Source organism: Myxine glutinosa, chromosome 3, assembly GCF_964187855.1.
Source record: "Myxine glutinosa chromosome 3, kmMyxGlut1.1, whole genome shotgun sequence".
Classification (NCBI taxonomy): Eukaryota; Metazoa; Chordata; class Myxini; order Myxiniformes; family Myxinidae; genus Myxine; species Myxine glutinosa.
In genome coordinates, this window is record NC_136263.1 from 106714047 (window position 1) to 106736077 (window position 22031).

General features: G+C 44.7%; 1 protein-coding gene across 6 annotated transcripts in view; it reads left to right on the forward strand.

Annotated features, from left to right (window-relative positions):
- Positions 1-2886: 2886 nt before the first annotated feature.
- Positions 2887-22031, forward strand: part of LOC137423282 (zinc finger CCCH domain-containing protein 11A) — a 129091-nt gene continuing 109946 nt past the window's right edge. The window contains exons 1-3 of one of the 6 annotated variants that reach the window (XM_078774389.1): positions 2887-2946; positions 6350-7125; positions 8032-8165. The gene's annotated coding sequence lies outside the window, so the exon portion shown is untranslated. The remainder of the gene's footprint in view (positions 2947-6349; positions 7126-8031; positions 8166-22031) is intronic. The other 5 variants (XM_078774390.1, XM_078774391.1, XM_068110244.2 and 2 more) reach the window with 5 other exon arrangements.

The window sequence follows — 22031 nt, forward strand, 5'->3', positions numbered from 1 at the left end:
AATTTTATTTAGTAAATTTATTTATTCTCTATCTAAGTATTCCTTTCAGAAATTATAAATCATAACAAGGGAACTGCCTTAGCCCTTTAGCCTTTAAGGAATAAACTACATGCATGTACAATGTACATACAACATACTTTACAGTCATGTAGTGGCAGTGTTGCTTGAGCTCCGAGTCTAGACTCTTCAATGACAAGGTGACTAGATCAAGTCTAGACTCTAGATGTAGTCACATTGTCATTTGTGTAAAACTGTAATCAGATCTAGATCTGATTACAGTTTACACCGTAATTTTGTGCATTTTTTTTTACAGATTTTTATTCTTCACTTACAATTAAGTAATAATTCATACTTAGCTCCACACAAATCTGTGGTTTTGCAAGCTATTTGTTTTAAAGTAGCCTAACTAAAAGTTCGATTGTAATGTAAATCTAAAATATCGAACTTTTTTACACAGCAACGAACAAGGGAATCCACACATGGGTCTGTACAAACATCTAACTCGTTCATGTGTTGCACGCTATTAACTCTAAACAGTCTCATTTACAGTAACTTTATTATACTTACAGATGAAATGTTGGATTGCAACCCTTGAACTGCCTGTTTGTGCAGTTGACCGCAGCACATGAAGGCATCTTGAGTCCATTTATAGTAATAACGAATCAAAATTATATATGTATCGGCAGGAGCGTTAACGCGAGCTTTCTTGGAGAATCAATGCGAGTGGTTAAGATGGCGGCCGGTTCGTACGTTTGGCGTCAGATCGATCAGCCAATGCGCTATCCAGTGGTTGTAGAGATCGGTGCTATAAAGCCACCAAAGCTGGTTACAGTCCATCTATAGTATACAGTATACTCGAAAAGATGCAATTGAGGCTTTCATCAAAATAAACATAAACTGTATATAAAAAAATAAAACAACCTAAATTATTCCAACATGCAACATAAACGTTTATACAGACGGGACATTGAGATTTAGGTCCCCATACAAGCTCAGCATGCTCCGAGATGCAGCACCCCTTCAAAACAGACAACGTGGGCAATCTAACCGGAGTTAAAGAGGTCAACGGCAAGCACGCCACACAATGTCGAACACGGCGGTGGGATACCTGCCATACCCTTTGCTCGTGGACCCGTGGTCCACCTGTCCTTTTGCAGGGTCGTGACATGGCTAATCCTCTGTTCACCTTAACGTTAGCGTTAAATGTTTAGCATATGACTCGGCATTGATGTCAAGGTTAACAAGCGTTACGCCTCGGTCCCCCGTCGGGGAAGTGATGTGAGTTGACAAAGTGGAAGACGCAGAAAACATGCTATGATATGATATTTCGCTCACAAGGTTTAGACATACATGGAGGCGGCCATCTTGGATTTTGACGTGGCGATCCAATTTTCAATAGCGTTCTTCCTTGTGCCGAGATACACCCACACACCAGATTAGAAGTTGGTATTTGGCTTATTTTTCAAGATATTTCGCTCACAAGGTCCAGACATACATGGCGGCGGCCATCTTGGATTTTGACGTGGCGACCCAATTTTCAATAGCATTCTTCCTTGTGCCGAGATACACCCACACACCAGATTAGAAGTTGGTATTTGGCTTATTTTTCAAGATATTCCGCTCACAAGGTTCAGACATACATGGCGGCGGCCATCTTAGATTTTGACGTGGCGACCCAATTTTCAATAGCGTTCTTCCTCTTATGCCGAGATACACCCACACACCAGATTAGAAGTTGGTACTCCGCTTATTTTTCAAGATATTCCGCTCACAAGGTTCAGACATACATGGCGGCGGCCATCTTGGATTTTGACGTGGCGACCCAATTTTAAACAGCGTTCTTCCTTGTGCCGAGATACACCCACACACCAGATTAGAAGTTGGTACTTCGCTTATTTTTCAAGATATTCCGCTCACAAGGTTCAGACATACATGGCGGCGGCCATCTTGGCTTTTGACGTGGCGACCCAATTTTAAACAGCGTTCTTCCTTATGCCGAGATACACCCACACACCAGATTAGAAGTTGGTACTTCGCTTATTTTTCAAGATATTCCGCTCACAAGGTTCAGACATACATGGCGGCGGCCATCTTGGATTTTGACGTGGCGACCCAATTTTAAACAGCGTTCTTCCTTGTGCCGAGATACACCGGTACACCCACACACCAGATTAGAAGTTGGTACTTCGCTTATTTTTCAAGATATTCCGCTCACAAGGTTCAGACATACATGGCATCAGACATACATGGTGGCGGCCATCTTGGATTTTGACGTGGGTTGCACCCACTGAACTATAACACTAGTTCAGTGGTTGCACCCACAAACCAAATTCGAATGCGGTCCTTCGCTTATGCACGCACGCACGCACGCACGCCCGCCCGCACGCACGGACGGACGGACGGACACACGGACGGGAGGGAAAACCATCGTCCCCCTTTCGCTCCGCTGTGCGACGGGGGACAATTACGGCGTTTTAATCTTTTTGAATATGGACACGGCTGGCCTGGTCACTGTACAACCTGCCAGGTTGTACAGTTAGATCTTAGTACAGTATTAGTACAGTTATATCCAGGTCGCCAGCACATTAGATCTGCATGAAATGAGGATATATGTTAATTCAAGTGCGAGTTAAAGGGCCAGCCGCCAGGTACGGGATGTTAAATAAAAAGCAAGCAAATGGTGTATGAAGTTGATGGTTAAGATACAGCACGAGCACCAGCACGAGCGGTTTGCGGACCGCTGAGGCGCTGATCATCGCGGGACTATGTTGTTTCGCGGATGAGGTGGCGGTTGTGTGCCGTGTGGCGGTTGTTTGCCGCTTTGCCGTTTGCGTGCTCACGCGGAGTGGTTTGCCGTTTGCGTGCCCACGCGGAGTGATTTGCCGGTTTGCCGTTTGCGTGCTCACGCGGAGTGATTTTCCGGTGCTGTCGGTGGCGGTGGAGCGGGTTTGTCTCGACTCCTTTTTATCATTTCTTCCTGTTAGAGTAACATCATATTTTGATTTCTCTCGTTGGACTTTTATGTGCACTTGTCGTTCGGTACCTTCTAGGTATATGTCGCGAAGGTAGTTCGTGACGATATGGAACTCGTCATTAGGTTCGACGGTTTAGGCCTAGCTTTAGGATGGTGTTGTTTTTGGCCTATTTTGCGGCGCCTCGAGTTGGAATTTTCCTATAACGTCGATTCTTCAGTAAATGGTTTATCGGGCTGGGAAATATTACACGTGATGTTTAAAGTTTATTTCAACATAACGGGGGTGAAGACCTGAAGTTTAACACGCTGATAATGTGACGAGAAAATAAAGCCTTCGCTGCATTGAGTGTTTGAATCTGAATGTGTACCTGCACTTTAAGGATGACGTAGGCCTTACCTGTCGAACAGGAGGTAAATAAAGAATGCAGGAATAAATAACACGAATAAAAACAAATGTCTCAACAACGAGAACATTTCAACTCAAGTATCAAAGTATAACGAAATAACAATGGATTTGATTAAGCGTTCTGGCTTTCTGAGTTTCTGCAAAAACAACAAGGCTGTGTTCCTTTGACTTTGAGGAATAATATGATTACCTGACAATGTCTTCGGTAATGTAGTGTTTTGGGGGTGAGTGGGGTTCAACCTGATCCCCAAACGGCTCTGCCCTGCTCCCAAAAAGCCAAGATTCCCAGCAGTTGTCAATCGAGACCGTAACAGGTTTTCTCATTTAGTTTGGAGTTGTGACATTTAATATCAAGAGAGAGTGATCGAAGTCTTTTTGGGAGACAAAATTGTGTGTGCGCTCACTCGTGTTCATTCCCGTACACGTCACATGCTGCTACTGCTGGTCTTTTAGGGGGGTCACAAAACTCCTGCCCGCTCTGTGGTCACAGTGTTAACGGCTTGCCTGTGTGCCTCATTTCCACATTGTTAACGGGTTGCCTGTGTCCCTCATTTCCACATTGTTGATGTCTTGCCTGTGTCCATCATTTCCACATTGTTGACGGGTTGCCTGTGTCCCTCATTTCCACATTGTTAACGGGTTGCCTGTGTCCCTCATTTCCTCATTGTTGATGTCTTGCCTGTGTCCCTCATTTCCACATTGTTAACGGGTTGCCTGTGTCCCTCGGTTTGCCTGTGTCCCTCATTTCCTCATTGTTGATGTCTTGCCTGTATCCCTCATTTCCACATTGTTAACGGGTTGCCTGTGTCCCTCATTTCCACATTGTTAACGGGTTGCTTGTGTGCCTCATTTCCACATTGTTAACGGGTTGCCTGTGTCCCTCATTTCCACATTGTTGATGTCTTGCCTGTGTCCATCATTTCCACATTGTTAACGGGTTGCCTGTGTCCCTCATTTCCACATTGTTAACGGGTTGCCTGTGTCCCTCATTTCCTCATTGTTGATGTCTTGCCTGTGTCCATCATTTCCACATTGTTAACGGGTTGCCTGTGTCCCTCATTTCCACATTGTTAACAGGTTGCCTGTGTCCCTCGGGTTGCCTGTGTCCCTCATTTCCTCATTGTTGATGTCTTGCCTGTATCCCTCATTTCCACATTGTTAACGGGTTGCCTGTGTCCCTCATTTCCACATTGTTAACGGGTTGCCTGTGTCCCTCGGGTTGTCTGTGTCCCTCATTTCCACATTGTTAACGTCTTGCCTGTGTCCCTCATTTCCACATCGTTAACGTCTTGCCTGTGATCCTCATTTCCACATTGTTAACGGCTTGCCTGTGTTCCTCATTTCCACATTGTTGATGTCTTGCCTGTGTTCCTCATTTCCACATTGTTGATGTCTTGCCTGTGTCCCTCATTTCCACATTGTTGATGTCTTGCCTGCGTCCCTCATTTCCACATTGTTGATGTCTTGCCTGTGTCCCTCATTTCCACATTGTTGATGTCTTGCCTGTGTCCCTCATTTCCACATTGTTGATGTCTTACCTGTGTCCCTCATTTCCACATTGTTAATGGTTTGCCTGTGTTCCTCATTTCCACATTGTTAACGGGTTGCTGTGTCCCTCATTTCCACATTGTTAACGACTTGCCTGTGTTCCTCATTTCCACATTGTTAACGGGTTGCTGTGTCCCTCATTTCCACATTGTTAACGGCTTGCCTGTGTTCCTCATTTCCACATTGTTAACGGGTTGCTGTGTCCCTCATTTCCACATTGTTAATGGCTTGCCTGTGTTCCTCATTTCCACATTGTTAACGGGTTGCCTGTGTCCCTCATTTCCACATTGTTAACGACTTGTCTGTGTGCCTCATTTCCACATTGTTAACGACCTGCCTTTGTCCCTCATTTCCACATTGTTAACGGCTTGCCTGTGTACCTCATTTCCACATTGTTAACGACTTGCCTGTGTCCCTCATTTCCACATTGTTAACGACTTGCCTGTGTCCCTCATTTCCACATTGTTAACGACCTGCCTGTGTTCCTCATTTCCACATTGTTAACGGCTTGCCTGTGTCCCTCATTTACACATTGTTAACGGCTTGCCTGTGTCCCTCATTTCCACATTGTTAACGACTTGCCTGTGTCCATCATTTCCACATTGTTAACGGCTTGCCTGTGTTCCTCATTTCCACATTGTTAACGACTTGCCTGTGTCCCTCATTTCCACATTGTTAACGACCTGCCTGTGTCCCTCATTTCCACATTGTTAACGGCTTGCCTGTGTTCCTCATTTCCACATTGTTAACGACTTGCCTGTGTCCCTCATTTCCACATTGTTAACGACCTGCCTGTGTCCCTCATTTCCACATTGTTAACGACCTGCCTGTGATCCTCATTTCCACATTGTTCCACAATGGAGGACTTCTGATGCAACAAGGCATGTAATTGGATTAAATAACAGCAGATATACCACAGCAAAGTTTAACATTTAAAATAGTGCTTATATTTGTGAGTATTGCACAGCAAAAATTCCTTTGTGTGGTCATTTCATCATAACCAAGTCAAAAAAAACCCAACTTTAAGTTTAATTGGTTTCCTCACTTCTCCCTCCCCTCATCCTCTTCACTCTCTCCCTCCACTCTCTCCCTCCACTCTCTCCCTCCACTCTCTCCCTTCACTCTCCCCCTCCACTCGTCAACTCTCTCTCTCCTCTTCCCCACACCCTCCCCTTTCTTTATCCTCCCCCCTTTCCTCCAACTTGCGCACCTAAGGTGCAAAGCTGCCCTTCATGTTTCATTGTGGCTCATTGTGGTGGGAAGTATAAATAATGGGCAAGTGTACTCCATTTTAATGTACTGCAGTCGTTTGGTAGGGAGTACTAAAGTTATTGAGTCGTTGATGACCAACATGCATTTGTACATACAATGGTAATGATCCATAAAATGGATAACTTGACTTTGTCTTCTTTCTGTTGCAGTGAGTATCCCAGCAGGAAGTTCTTTTGTTCTGTGTTTGTACATTTTGTGGTGTGATTGGTTCTTTGGGTCCCTCCCTTACTTTTTTTTTTTTCCCTACTCCTCTGTATTTTCTTTCCTCTCATCCTCTGTTGCTTTGAGTTTTTTTTATTTTTGGGGTAGTGGCTTGTCTGTCTGCGCATATGTGCTGTCAGTTTGCTGCACTCTTGTTTGGCCGTGTTGTCCCTTGTATCATACCTTGTACTCTCGAGTCGGAGCCCACAATGATGGAGCATGGCGTGATGGGCGGGTCTCCGAGGGTGGAAGGAAAGATACCAGGAAGACCGTGGTCCAGCACATGCTTCCCTTCATTTGTAGTCCGTTGGCAACTCAAAAGAGGCAAATCACTGCCAAGATTTCCTGGTGTCCTATGTGAATTCAGTCAAGGCAGCAACCAATTTGAATTTGGTGGCAGTTGCAAACTACTACATCCCAAAGATCCTGCTCTCAACCAGAAGGAAGAATTTCGATCCTAATTGAAAGACTGACAGAAAAAGATTTTTGGCCAAGTTCTCAGAATATATCCTGAAGGAGTGTTGGAAAATCCCCCTGCTTTAATTCGGTGATAGCACAATAACGACTCGTTTCATTACAGAGGATGGCTGATTCATCTGGGCAGTGTTTTTTTCAACGTCACTGGTAGTGCAGGAAGGTCATTGGTGATTCAAAGAACTAAGTTTTGATGTGGATGGAATACCTTTACAGTTACAGAAGAGCACTGGATCGTCTCCATCCTCAGGTATGCCTGGGTTAACTTTTATGATATAAATGGGAATTATTTAAACATTGGAATATTTCATTGTGACATTCTACATTTGAGGCTGCTTTGTATATGTCAGAGTGCATGGCAGAAGGTTGAAGCATCATACTCATTGTCACTCACAATGCGGATGTATTAGATCTCAGAATTGTGTGTGTGCAGGTCACACACCACATGGTTACCTTGTGTGTGCTGCATAGTTACCTTAAATTGGCTGCATAGTTGCCTTGAATTTGCTGCACAGTTACCTTGCATATGCTGCAAAGTTACCTTGTGTATGTTGCATAGTTACCTTGCACATACACAAAACCACATGCGTTCCTTGCATATGCTTTGCATAGTTACCATGCGCATGCTGTACATAGTCAGGGTAGGAGCGACACATGTAGAATATTTTTATGATAATTGTGACATCATAGGTCACGTGGTATGGCAGCCATATTGTATTAAACACAAATAATTAAAATATATATTTCCCGGAAACCGCTGAATGGAAAAATTTTAAACTCAGCATATTGTCTTAGCAATAACTTAAATAAATTTTAAAAATCTGAAATTGCATGCACATGATCTATGACCCATTTGTATTGAAATATTAAATTTATGACACCATATATCACATGGTTTGGCAGCCATATTGAATAGAAAAACAAGCCTTATCTGATCAACACAAAACTTCACAAACGTGATCCTCTACCCATACATATGCAGGGCATACATTTTTGATGTCATATGTCACGTGGTTTGGCAGCCATATTAGCTTGAAAGCCGATATAAAAAAAAAAAAAATCCCTTCACCAGTCGATGTGAAACCTGTCATGTCTGGTAAAAATGTGATTTGTGAGAGCAGTTGAAGAGATACCAATCAAACTTGTTTATTTTTAGGACAGTCAGCGAGGGCATCTACCCGTTGTCAAGGGCAGAGACTACACGGAGGCATATTGGCGACGTGGTCGCATGGCTCTCGTTAACTTTTAATTGGCCAGCGGGGGACTCCAACTCACAGTGCATAAAGCACGGTACTGTATATTAGTCTGTATTAACGGCAGAACAGAATGTGTAATGAATTCTATAGAACACCCATTCTCTGCAGTTGTATTGGTTCACGAGTTATCAAGTGACCACTATATTCGTCATGTGTGTGCGACTGTGCGTCTGTCTGTGTGTCTGTCTGTCCACAGCATAACTACCCGATGATATCATCCGATCTTGATGAAACTTGGGTGGGAGGTTGATATCATGATCTAGTTGTGTCCTGCCAAGAGTGGGCCTATTGCGCCCACTGTGGGCGGAGCCACGCCCGAAAAAGATGTCTTTTTAGGGGGTAATCGAGTTCAAGCTACATCTTCTCCGAGGGGTTTGGTGGAATCTGACAGGGGTTTCGATATTTGGTTCGGCGAATGTCATGTGTCCAGCCCCACTGTGCTTGATTTTCCATTTTTTTTTTTTTTTTTCATTTCATTTTTCACCGAATTTTCGGTATTGTGTCACTAACTAACCTCATAACTGATAATACATTATTTTCTATCTCATTTCAAGGTCAGTAACCTTCGTTTTGACATTTCCGTGCCTGGCCTGTCCCGGCCTGTTTCGGTTATAGTCCGTCCTTTGTCATTGAATACCGCTCGATCGTGAACTATCGTCGTCTCCTGACTTGTAAATAATTTAAATGGATCTTCTATCAAACGTGTAATTAATTCTACGAGCAACGTTACCCGCCCAACGGGCGGGGCTTCATTTGGGAAACCGAAATGAAAAGGCAATGGCCTCTCCAATATTGTACCCGTTTGTGACGTTTGTCACATTGTCTCCAGTACCCGTTTGTGAGGATGTTTTCATTGTGACGAAAATATTCGAATTCGAATTTATTTATTCATATTTATTCGAATTGCACGAATATGTTAATTGTGATTGTGTTTCATTGTGATGTTTGTGCGGCGACGGGCGGTGTGTACAAAGGGCAGGGACTTAATCAACACGAGCTGATGACTTGCGCTTACTGGGAATTCCTCGTTCATGGGACACTGTCTCAAGCCCCAGTCCCCATCACGGATGGGGCTCAGCGGTTTACCCGAGCATGATGGCGAAGGGCGAGGTACACACTGACCTGTCCAGTGTAGCGCGTGTGCGGCCCCGAACATCGAAGGGCATTAAATGTTCATTAAAGGATTACGAAACGAAAAACATTACGAAATTACGTTCACACCGTCACGTCAAACACTACCCACGTCAAACACTACCGTGAACACATACATCGTCACAACATCGTCACAATGAAAACATCACAATGAACGTTATGCGAACGCGAATGTTATGCGGGAGTCCAAACCTGAGAATGCTGGAGACCAAAGCTGAAATTTGGAAAACTAAATAGCCTATTTTACTCCTGGAGATCCCAGGATTACCCACCCAAAATATTGTTACGGATCCGGGGGGACGGCACTCCCGTTAGCAAGGGGGGGTTAATCCCCTTGTCCTGTTAAGCTGGCCGTCCGACCGGTCCTGGGGGTATGACGTCACTTCCGGTCGGTGGTGAGCAGTGTTGTAAGCCCAACCCGTCTTACTACCTAATTACCACCACCAATCCGTAAGCGAGGAGATACTCCCACCCGGGCCGCAGCGTGATTGGATGCGCCGAGCTAAGCGAGCTGCGACTCAGGCCGTTAACAAGAGACTAACCCGACTCCGAACGTTGGTCGATTCGTGCCACAGGTACTCAATGGGAAGAAGGGACTAAAGCGATCGGGGGAGAATGAAACCAAAAGGGTAAGAAATAACAGACATTTATTAATTATGTACAATAGTGGGGCGGCTTAGCCCAAATATTCAAAAGAATTGTGCATTTTGTGATACAAGCACCAAATTTGGCACAAATGTACATTAATATGTTGCGAACATTTTCAGATATTGGGCCACTTGAAATTGCGTAATTTTTTTTTCAAATTTTTTCAAATTTCGTAATTTCAAATTTTTCGGGTGACACCGTCACAATTTCGGTCTTCGAGGCCGGCCGATAGGCAAAGTGTGACCGGAAGGGACGAGGTTCTCCTGACCACGTGGCCCTCGATCTGGGAAGCGAGAGGCGTTCCATTAGTGGACGCGCCCCTCACGCCCGACTTTTGGGCGGCCCCGGCAGGCCGTTTGTTTTGACGTTCCGTGACAGGCCCCGCACCCCCACCTCCGGGCCGACCGGAAGCTTGTGCTGAGTACATCATACCTGAACAACTCAGTGAGGCAGAACACAGCAGTGCACACCAGGGTGACCCCTTCAGTGCATAAACCAATTAACCTGTCCACTGCAGGGCATATAGAAATGAAGTTATTTTCTGCATATAATAATAATATAAGTTCAGTTCTATATAACAATTTCTGTTATCACCACTACCACTACAACTACCACTACTACAAGCTTTGTCTGGAATTTTGTGGACTAACAGACAAACAGACATACAGACAAGCTGGGATCAAAACATTACCTCCTTCCACCATTGAGTGTAGAGGTAAACATCATGGAAATTATATCATGCCCTAGATTTAATTCATGCTTACCCGTGTATTTGCTTCACTGGTTCACAAGGTCTTTTGCATACATGTAATTCAGACTCTCGTCTTCATTGCTGACCACACAATGTTCGCAACATATTAATGTACATTTGTGCCAAATTTGGTGCTTGTATCACAAAATGCACAATTATTTTGAATATTTGGGCTAAGCCGCCCCACTATATCGGCCGGCCTCGAAGACCGAAATTGTGACGGTGTCACCCGAAAAATTTGAAATTACGAAATTTGAAAAAATTTGAAAAAAAAAATTACGGAATTTCAAGTGGCCCAATATCTGAAAATGTTCGCAACATATTAATGTACATTTGTGCCAAATTTGGTGCTTGTATCACAAAATGCACAACAGGTTTGCTATGCTGCTACACTACAAAACCAAAACCAAAGAAGAAACAAAAGTAATATACAGAAGAAGAAGAAGAAGATACACAGGGCAGCCTTAAACAGTCTTATATTATACCCCAGGACAAAACACAGGCTTACACGAAAGGGGAATAGCAGGCAGGAATGACTGGAAGAGGGAGAAGGTCCAGGTGGGACAGCAGGGCTGGAAGGTCCGGGCAGCGGCACAGCATTGAGGTCCGCTCCAGGTCCACGCTCCGGGCTGGAAGTGAACAGCCAGCGGCAGCTTCTGGTCTCGTATCTCACACGGTCGGACAATGCGAATAAAGCGCGGGATTGTCGCCGTCAAACGGACCCCCACTCTCCTCCTTACAATGCTCCGTATCCTCGTCGGGTACCTCACTCATCTGCCGGATCACGTCTTCTTCTTTAAGCAGTCCCTCACAGCCGCTTTTATTGTCCGTCTAGGAATCAAGCCGCCGGCTCTGATGACACGCCTACCGGTTGGCTCACCTCCGCGCTGGTTGGTCGGTAAGGGCTTGCTGACTCCACCTCTTCTGACGAGTCGACGTGCCACACCTTGTTCTTGTGGCCCCGCCCTCTTCTTCCTCGGCTTCAGACCGCATGGCTTATGGCGGCGTGGTGCCAGCAAAACAGCCCAATGCAAACGGCAGCGAACGCTGCCATACTGTTACTGCGGAGATGATTGGGGGTATTTAAAGGGGCCGATCTTATTATAATTAATGCAACGCAGATTCAACTATTGGGAACAGATCCTTAACTGAAACACATAATAATGAAATAACTACGGAGAGGTCCTATGGTTCGCTACGTGTTGTACATGGACTAACTAGGGTGCGATCTTTAACAAAGCCAATTGATGGGGATATTTACAGGGGATCATTTATAAGGGAAACATTTACTAAAATGTACTAGTGAAGGTTCTAAAAACCGTAACACAGCAAACGCGTAGGCTCGCGCGTCCCTGGTCCGCCGGGGCTCCGCGGGTGTCCTACCGTGCCTGACGCCGCTATTCTCTCAACTTTCGGGAGTAGGCGCCGGTGCCCGGGGACGGATTTCGCTGTCTAAACATGGTAGCGCTAGGCCAGTGGGACCGCCGGGACCCACGTGCACTCACAAGTTGTGCTGCGCGTGGGCAGCAGTATCAGACCGGGGCGCCCAAACGCTCCCCGGCTAAAGTTCATTCCCCGCGAAACCAAGGCAGGGGACAGCATGAACATAAAAATCTCTGAAAGCCTTGTAGACAAACACAGATATAAAACACTAAAGTAATGAGTGCGACCAATAATACACAGCTATCTTTGGGATAATGACAATGAGTGTCATATTTCGCACAGTATTAATACCCCTAATTGTGGCTTGGTCCTATGTCAAGCTCTCTTCTTTATTTTTCAATAAAGAATTGAGCCGTGAAATAGTCACAAAGAACCACGAAGAGTTTTTCCTTAGCAAGGGTGCTGGGCTTTCACGAAGAACCACTGATATGGTGTACTGCCGTATAATTACAAAGCGGCAGGCAAATTAGATGCGATTTTAATTTATTTATTTATTTTTTAAATTTTTTAACGATTATTTTTATTGATGATTATACCACATGGATGTGGTGATGCAGGAAATGTTTGGTTTTAAATAGATGATTATGATATGACCATGATTAAAATAGTGATGATCATTATAATGATGATTTTAAAGTCATGATATGATTGACGAATACGATCATGAGGTTTTCGGTGTAAAATGATTGCACGGGCAATTTATAAAGTGTGTCCATGGTCCATACCAGGAGCACCCAGCAAAATTGTGCACAGCTGTTGTAAAGAAAAGGCACAGCCGTTCGCTTATAGCTCCATGCTGGCTCCCCAGAAGTTGGTGAAGTAATAACACCCGTCACCGCATCCCGTGGAAGTTGCAGGTAAACTGTCGTCGTCCTGCCATTGCTGATGTAATGAATGTAGGTGAACAAAGTAGGTGATTGCCCTTCTTTCATATGTTGCAGTGTGATCCAGGCCAATGATCACATATAGTAAGGGCATTTTATGAGATATTTCACAAATCTGTTAACTAAATTCTTACCAAAACATTTCTTCACCAATATGTTTGTAAAGGTGTGTAATAACATGTGTTAAAATGTTGAAGTTCAACTCCCGTGGGAAACCCAGAAAAAAAGCTGTTGAATTCGGGTACCGAAAAATTATTTTCGAGAATTTTTATTTTTTTAAATCGGCCCTTAAGTAACTTATGAGGGGTCAAATAAGGGTTTTTCATGATTCTGAGTTGATTGTTAACATTTATATTTTCATTAGGGTCTCCTTCAATAACTGGGAGGAACTCGATCTGTGTGCTCTGCTTTGCATCATTAGCATGGATTCTCTTCATCCAGCCATTCCAGTTGGAGTGTGGGAACTCAGGATCGTTGGCTTTGATCACCCACCCCGCTGCCCAGAGTGTGTCACCTGGAGTGAGGAGTGGCTGATCATGAGCCAGGGAGGAGGAAAGCTCAGCGAGGGGGAGAAACATGATCGCGTTCGTTCCTATCTGTTTCCTGTTCGTAAATGGAATAATCTTTACTTCAGTTCCTCTCAGGATCTTAGCTTTGTCGAGTGCCTTCAACTTCACCCGGGGGAAAGCTGCTGTTGTCTGTGGATCTGGCAAAGGTGGTGCCGGAGAGGTGACTTCGATCCAACCCATTGAGTGAAAGGGAGTGTTTCGGTGAATAGAGACAATGTTTAAATCTATAATGTCTCCAACAAACTGAGTGACTGCATTGTTTGTTTCCCCAACCTCCATAAAGACCACCTGATCATTACTTGACAATTCACTTTCACTGGCTGGCACTTTGGCTGTCATCACTGATTGATCCTCAAGCGCAGCATCAACCGCAACCTCATCATTGATCTGTTCATCGGTTTCCTCCACAATGGTGTCAAGAGTGCCAGAAGTATCTGGAACATCATCTCCACTCCTACTATTAAAGAAGCAGTATTTGTAGTTTTGTGTCTCAGTGTATCCCAGCTGGTGGAACTTGTTGAGCATCCATTTTGACCCAAATCTATGATCAAGTTGTATGGCAAGCCCCATTTGGTGTGGCAATACTCCAGACCGAGGTCGACAGGCCTTAATAAAATTCTGCCCCCAAACGGCAACTCTTTCGTCTGTCTTGACAATCGGTCTCAAGAACATCTGAAGGCTTGCAGGAACAAGTGTCAGCTGACTATCGATGTCAGTCATACTGTGTGTGGTGGGGTATGACTTTGGACCTAAATCAATCAAGGCAATATCATTGGATATGAACTTGAGTGCCGTCTTTATGATCTGAGTCTTCTCATCTCCATGGTCAAGATTAGCATGATGCGCTCGCAGAATATTGTCGGTGCCATCATTGAGACAGAGTACATCTGCCCTTCTTTCCTGTGTTGTGAAATACAAGGTGTCTTCGTATTTCTCTAGAAGTTTTATCTTTAGCCAATGCTTTGAATAAGAAAGGCTCTTCTCTGGTGACTGATCAAACTCCTGCAGCTTTTCATGGACTTGGTCCATGTTCATTACCCCATGCTCTAATTCTGAGTCTAACCATTCGCAGAATTAAATAAAAACTGCCTCTCGCTCCTCATCAATACTCCTCTGTCCTCTCTTCCTTTTTCCTTCCTCATCAGTCTTGGACAAACTGTCACCTCTCGCAAACATAAGTTTGCATCGCAAATGGTACAGTGTTTCTTCTGCTACCAAGTCGTTGATCCCTTCCAGGCGTCCAGTGACTTCAGTGCCCCAGTCATCCCCGCGACTCCGTGCTGTCTTCAGCAAGCTTGCCTTCAGTGTATCTGCAGTCAAATTATCTGGCACTCTGTATTTCTTTCTAGCTTGTGCTGGATTATTTTTGTCGAGCTGGGCTGGTTGGTTGCAAAGAATGCATACATCCTTATACAGGAGGTCAACTGACTGTGATCTTCTAGAACTGCAGCCAGTTGATGAACTGAACTCACAAGTAGTGCGTCTTCTCTTCAACTTTGATGACTCTTTCTCTGCCTTTGATGCTTGAGCTGACTTCTTGGTGGTTGCAACAAAGTTGTTGTACAGATCATTTTTACACTTCTGGTGGTACCTCAGTTTTCCTTCCTTTTGAGCCTCCTTCATACGTTCCACAACAGTAACATTTTCGACAGTTTCTGCTTGTTTCAATAAAGTTGAGTATTCCTTTGGAGTTGCCTGTATGAGCCTTTCAGCTGGTGTATCCGAGCGTGCACAGATGAAGCAATTGAGCACAGGTGGAGTAACGTCTTCATCCATATTGCTAGACTCCATGTCCTGCAAAGTAGAAAATGAGATATATTTAGAAATTATTTTTCCACAAAGGAGTGTCTGTGGTGAAATATAAATGGTAACAATCAACTCAGAATCATGAAAAACCCTTATTTGACCCCTCATAAGTTACTTAAGGGTCGATTTAAAAAAATACAAATTCTCGAAAATAATTTTTCGGTACCCGAATTCAACAGCTTTTTTTCTGGGTTTCCCACGGGAGTTGACCTTCAACATTTTAACACATGTTATTACACACCTTTACAAACATATTGGTGAAGAAATTTTTTGGTAACAATTTAGTTAACAGATTTTCATATGTTTCCCTTACTAATAAGTCTCCCTTGGTGAAGGGAAGCATCCATCTCCAAGTTACAAAGGAGAATGTCTTCATCATTCTTTGAGAAGGAGGGTGTATGCCAAGATTAACTTCATTTTTAGCCACAAATTTTCTTTTTCGAACTTCTTTCCAGTTGTCGTTATCACTCCATTTGAAATGGGACCTGGTCTTTCCTTTACTCAGCCACATTTATATCTGCTCGCCACACAGATTGAATCAGATGGGGTACATTGTAACATGAAATCAGTATATTTTAACTAATCATGTATATCTTATAACAGCTTCACACAAATAATATTCAAATCAGGTATATGTTTTATACTACTAAACTAAGAATAACATCCACAATTTCTTTCAGGTTCATATAATTCAAAAATTAAACTCATGCAGTTATTTTAACACTACTCAAAGAAATCTCATGCAGTTATTTTAACACTCAACTCACCGTTTGCCCTTCACGTGACTCGTGGTGGTCCCTCTCGGCTCTCCCCCCCCGTTGGTATTTTTGTGCACATAAGATTGTTCACGGTTCTGTTTAAATATTATTTAAATATGTATAACCTTTCCCCTTCAGTGTTTTACTCAGTGGTATTTTACAACACGCTGTTTTTCTTCCTATTTAAAAGGCTTTTCTCAATTTCCTCTCCAACTCATTCCACCTCAAAAAAAAGAAATTCAATATCTTACACGTCTCCCTCACTACATGGTCTAAATTCACATTCATTCCATCCCTCCTCCATCATTCTGAACCGGATTGCTAACTTGAAAATCACAACAAACCCAATTTGTTTTCAATGTTCGTCTTTCATTAATCATCCACTTTCTAAACTCCCCTCTTGCCCCTCCCATCCAAATCCCTCCCCTTGCACCTACACTCCTAAACTCCCCCCTTGCCCCGCCACTCTTAAACTCCCCCCCTACCCCTCCACTCCTGAACTCCCCCCTTGCCCTTCCACTCCTGAACTCCCCCCTTGCCCTTCCCCTCCTAAACTCCCCCCTCACTCCTCCCCTTCAAAACTCCCCCCCAACCCCTCCCATTCAAATCCCCCCCATACCATTCCTCTCCAATTCTCCCTCCTCTCCCCTCCTCCTCAAAGCTGCCTCCTCCCCACTTCGTCTCCCTTCTATCTCATACCTCCACCCCCCCAACCTTCTACTTTCCTCTGCCCCCCCTCAAACAACCCCCCACTGTGCCTCATCCCTTCACCTTCAAACCTTTCATCCTCCTCATCCTTCCCTTTCTTGGAACTCTTCTGCAATCGCTGACACACGAACAACTGCTCTCCCTACCTCCCCCTCTCATCCTTCATCTTACCCTACTCCTCCCCTCCCCTGTCCTGTACCCGATGCTCCCCCTCTCTCTTCATTAACGGTATGGACCTCAAACATCCGGGGCCTTCGCTCAAACCTGACTGATCTCTCCATACAGGTTGCTTCTGACAATCCAGACTTGATCTGCTTAACAGAGACTTTCCTCCTTCAAGATGTCTCTGATTCCTTAATATCTCTTCCTGGTTACTCCCTCCTCCGGTATGATAGACCTGAGCCTCGGCCTGGTGGTGGGGTGGCTATCTTTATCAAAAACTCTCTTCCTCACTCTCCTTGCACTGCCCTCTCTCCTCCTCACCCCCAGGAGTACCTCTGGCTACGGCTTCCTCTCCGCTCCCACCTTTTGTTCATACTAGGGCATGCCCGTACTATATATATGCCCGTACTATATATCTATCTAAAATTATATCCCCCCCCTCTATTTACATGAAATGGTTTGGTCCATTCGCAACGCCAAAGCGAACGGCGAACGGCTTGCGAGTACAGTGACAATCCCCCCCCTCTATTTACATGAAATGGTTTCGTCCATTCGCAACGACCACAGAACCCCCCCCCCTCTATTTACATGGAATGGTTTGGTCCATTCGCAACGCCGGCACACGCGATCGTTCGCTGCTCTCTGATTGGTTGAATCGTTTTTTGGACATAGCTCGGTAAGTAATTGTCCGATTAATATGAAACCTTGAAAAGGCACATCCTCGGGTCCCCAGCAATATACCTGGCAAGTGAAAAGTATATCGGACCCGTGGTTGTCGAGAAACAGCGGTCACAGACAGACAAACGTACAAACGTACAGACAGAGATTACTGGAATTATAGATAGATGTGTTCTGTACCGTCCCCCAAACAGTGATGACTCCATCTACATTTCACTGTCTGACAACATGGACCAACTTCTATCCACTCATCCCAACTCTCTCTTCCTCATATGTGGTGACTTCAATTGTCATCATGCCACCTGGTTGGGTGTGGGTTCCTCTCTCACCAGTCATGGCACCTCAGCAAAGGACTTCTGTGACTCACTGGGATTGACACAATCTGTCAATTTCCCGACCCGGATCTCAGCCAATGGAGTAATCTTCTCTTCTAGACTTGGTTATGACTAGCTTACCTGCTAATGTCTGCTGCTCTTCCTCTGCTCCAATCGGTTCTTCTGATCATGTGCTTGTCAAAGTGGACATCTCTCTGGCCATTCTCAGAGAGCCTCCTCAGCGTCGACGAGTCTGGCATTTCACTCAGGCCAACTGGGACGGTCTTCAAGCAGCCATCAATCGTCTGGATTGGTCTCCCATCTCCACTGCCTCTGACATCAATTCTTCCTGGGAATTCTTCCAAAGCAAACTGATCTCTCTCATGCACAGATTTATCCCATCTCGCCTTCAGTTGTCTTACCCTTCCTCCCGTCCATGGTACACTGAATCTTGTGGTGAGGCAGTTGCCCTGAAACAACTTGCCTTTGCCTCTTGGAAGGCTAATCCAACTGAAGGAAATCTCAGTTCCTTCCACCAAGCTCGGAACAAGTGTGTGTCTACCCTCAGGAGTGCCAGGAAGCACTATCTCTCCTCACTCAAGAATGAACTCTCAAACCTGTCTCCTTCCTCCAAATCCTGGTGGCGTCTGGTCAAATCCGTTTCTGGTGTTTGTTCCCCCTCCATCCCCTCCCTTACCTCAAATGGCCACACAGTTGACATCGCACGTGACAAAGCCGAATGCCTCAACTCTGTGTTTGCCTCAAAATCCTTAGTCCCAAACCCATCTCTCTCTGTTCCCACCTTTCCCAGTCGAACCAAACTGCTCCTGGACTCTGACCTTCTCTCCTGACAAGGTGGAGGAGATTTTGTCAAACCTCGACTCTGATTCTGCAACTGGACCAGATGGCATCAGCCCACGGGTCCTAAAATCCTCCTCTGCCGCTCTATCTCACCCTCTCTCTGTTCTTTTTACCCTATCTTTTGCTCAAGGTCATCTGCCAGCATCCTGGAAATCAGCAAACATTACCGCTTTACACAAAAAAGGTGCAAAAACAGATCCTTGCAACTACAGATCAATCAGCCTGCTCCCAATTATCAGCAAAGTCATGGAATCCATCATTGCTTCGGATATGAAATCTTTCCTCTTCTCCAGTGGCTTGATCTCTGATCATCAATTTGGTTTCAGACCAGGTCACTCTACTCTGGACATGCTGCTTCTGCTGTCTCAACAATGGATGGAGGTCCTCAATGCCAAACAGGAAATCAGAGCTGTCTCCCTTGACATATAACGTGCCTTCGATACGGTCTGGCACCCAGCTCTGCTCACCAAACTCTCCTCCTATGGTATCCATGGAAATCTCCATGCATGGCTTGCGGACTTCCTATGGTCGTAGTCAACGTGTGGCCCTGAATGGATTTCTCTCATCTCCCCTTCCCGTTCAGGCTGGAGTTCCCCAAGGCAGTGTGCTGGGCCCTGTGCTTTTTCTGGTCTTTATCAATGATCTCTCCGACTCTCTGGAAAATCCTCTGTATCTCTTTGCTGATGACTCCACTCTCTGCCGCTCCATTCCTCTTCCCTCAGATCGGCAGTCTGCAGCCTCCTCACTCTCTGAAGACCTGGACAAAATCACAGACTGGTCAAACATGTGGAACATGTCTTTCAATCCTGACAAATCTCACACTCTTACTATGTCTCTCCGAAAAGATCGACTGGACAACCCTCCCATCTACTTTCTCAACAATCCTCTCCAAGAAGTTCTGTCGCTCAAGCTTTTGGGTCTCACCATCTGCCATGATCTTTCTTGGGAAAACCACATTTCCAAGCTGGCCTCCAAAGCCAGTCGCCGACTGGGCATCCTCCGTCGTGCGAAGTCCTTCCTAGGCACACCTGAGCTCCTCACCACATACAAGGCTTTCATCCGCAGCTCAATGGAATACTGTTCTCCCCTATGGGCTGGTGCTCCTGCCTCACACCTGGCTCGGCTTCACGCTGTTGAATCCAAAGCTTTCAGAATCATTGGAATCTCCCGCGATGAAGCTATCTCTGAGGGCCTTTCACTCACTCACCGCAGGCAGGTAGGTGGTCTTTCTGTCTTCTACCGACTCCTCTCCGGCCTTGCTCCCCCAGCTCTCTCTGTGTTCTGTCCCCCAAATATTTCTACAGGTCGCACAAGATCTGCCAGCCACCCTCTGATGGTTAAACTGCCGAAATCTCGGCTCTCTGCTCACCTTCACTCTTTCATTCCTCTTTTCTCCCGCCTCTGGAACAAACTCCCACACTCACTTCAATCACACTCCTCCCTCCAGGTCTTCAAAACAGCTGTTCACCACCATCTCTTATCTTCCCCCATCCAAAACCTTGATCTTTTCTACCTCCACTAATTCACCCCAGATCCACCTTGTTTGAAATTCCAACTTCTTTCCTGGAAGTCTTGGCAGTGTCCATATGTTTTATACCTCTCCCACCCCCCCCCCCCTTCCCATGCCTTCCCCCCAAAGCCCTCTCCCTCCCACAGTTCTCTCGATGTCTCCATGTCTCTCGGTCCCTGCTCTCAAATGTTGTGTTTGTGTCCTTCCCCCTCTCTCCCCATCTTGTCTACCGCTCCCGATGTTATTTGTTTTGTGTGTCTGTTTGTCTTTCTGTGTGATTAATGTTTCGCTCTTTCACGAGCCTCGATCTTGTATACAAAAAAAAAAAAAAAAAATGCATTATTGGTTGAGTGTATATAAGTAAAATCATAAACAGGAATATCTAATTCCCAACAAATCTTGCAAACAGCAAACTATGCATAATGTATTATTAGCATAGTCCTCCCCACTTTTTATTTTTTATTTTTTATTTTTATATATAGGGTCACTTATGGTGGTATGAGTTCACTAACTTGTAAAACGGACACTTCACAATGGTTTGTTATGCCCTTATCTTAGCTCTACTGTACGCATTTGCAACATCACTTGATTCAATCTCTTAATCTCAGCATTTATGTTGCCATCAAAGTCTTCCTCTTGTGGTTCCACATGTATTTCCTCATTTGTTGCTTCATTTATTTCTGCACATGGTGCTTCATGCACTATCATAGTGTTATTTGTTATCTTATTCAAACCCACCATCACTAAGGCTTTCAAGCAAGCCATCACTAAAACTATTGCCAATATAACAACTAATCCAACAAACAAGTATTGGAGTATCTTAGCTGCCACTCCTCCCAATGAGTTTTCCAACCATGCAAAGGCACCCCCTTTTACATAATCGTGATATCTTGCTCCCTCTTGTCTTATTGTATCGGCTATGTTATAAATGTCTCCCGAATTATCAGGTATATATGTACAACAATCTGTACCAATCACTGCGCATGTACCTCCTTTTTCTGCTAACAGCATATCTAATGCCATACGATTTTGTAAGGCCATGGTTCTTGTCGCTGCCAGCTCACTTGTAAGGTTTGTCAATCCACTTGCCGTTTTATTTGCCAATGTTTCTATAGCCAATGCCATTTGCCGTAGCTCATGGCCTGCCTTCCAGGTTCCATAAAATGGAAATACTACCATTCCAACCCATTCTCCCATACTAACAGTTCTTTTCTGCCTAGCATGTAGGATGCGCATTGGTGACTCTGTTAACAAGCGCATGTGTGGAAGTACAAACCCAAGAAAGTACGATCCTGACCATGCCAGTGGGAGATACGCATGCGCCTTGTGTCCACATATAAAATATGTATTATTATAGGTCCATGTAGTATCTGTCATCCAAGTTCCTTCCCAATCCAAAGATATAATCTTTAAGCTAGTGTCCTTTACTGGGACAAGCAATCTTATATAGCCCAATTCGTAACTATACTGGTGGCAGGTGGAGTTTCCCATAAACTTATTATTCTCCTTGGTTCGATGTCGGACGAAACATAGGAGCCCTTTCATTTGTTGTTGAATAGTTACGGAAGGGGGCATAACTTCATTTTTATATTTAGGCCTATAACTGTCTGCAAATTCCTCACATTAATATCCCCCTTTGTCCCAATCAACATCCCC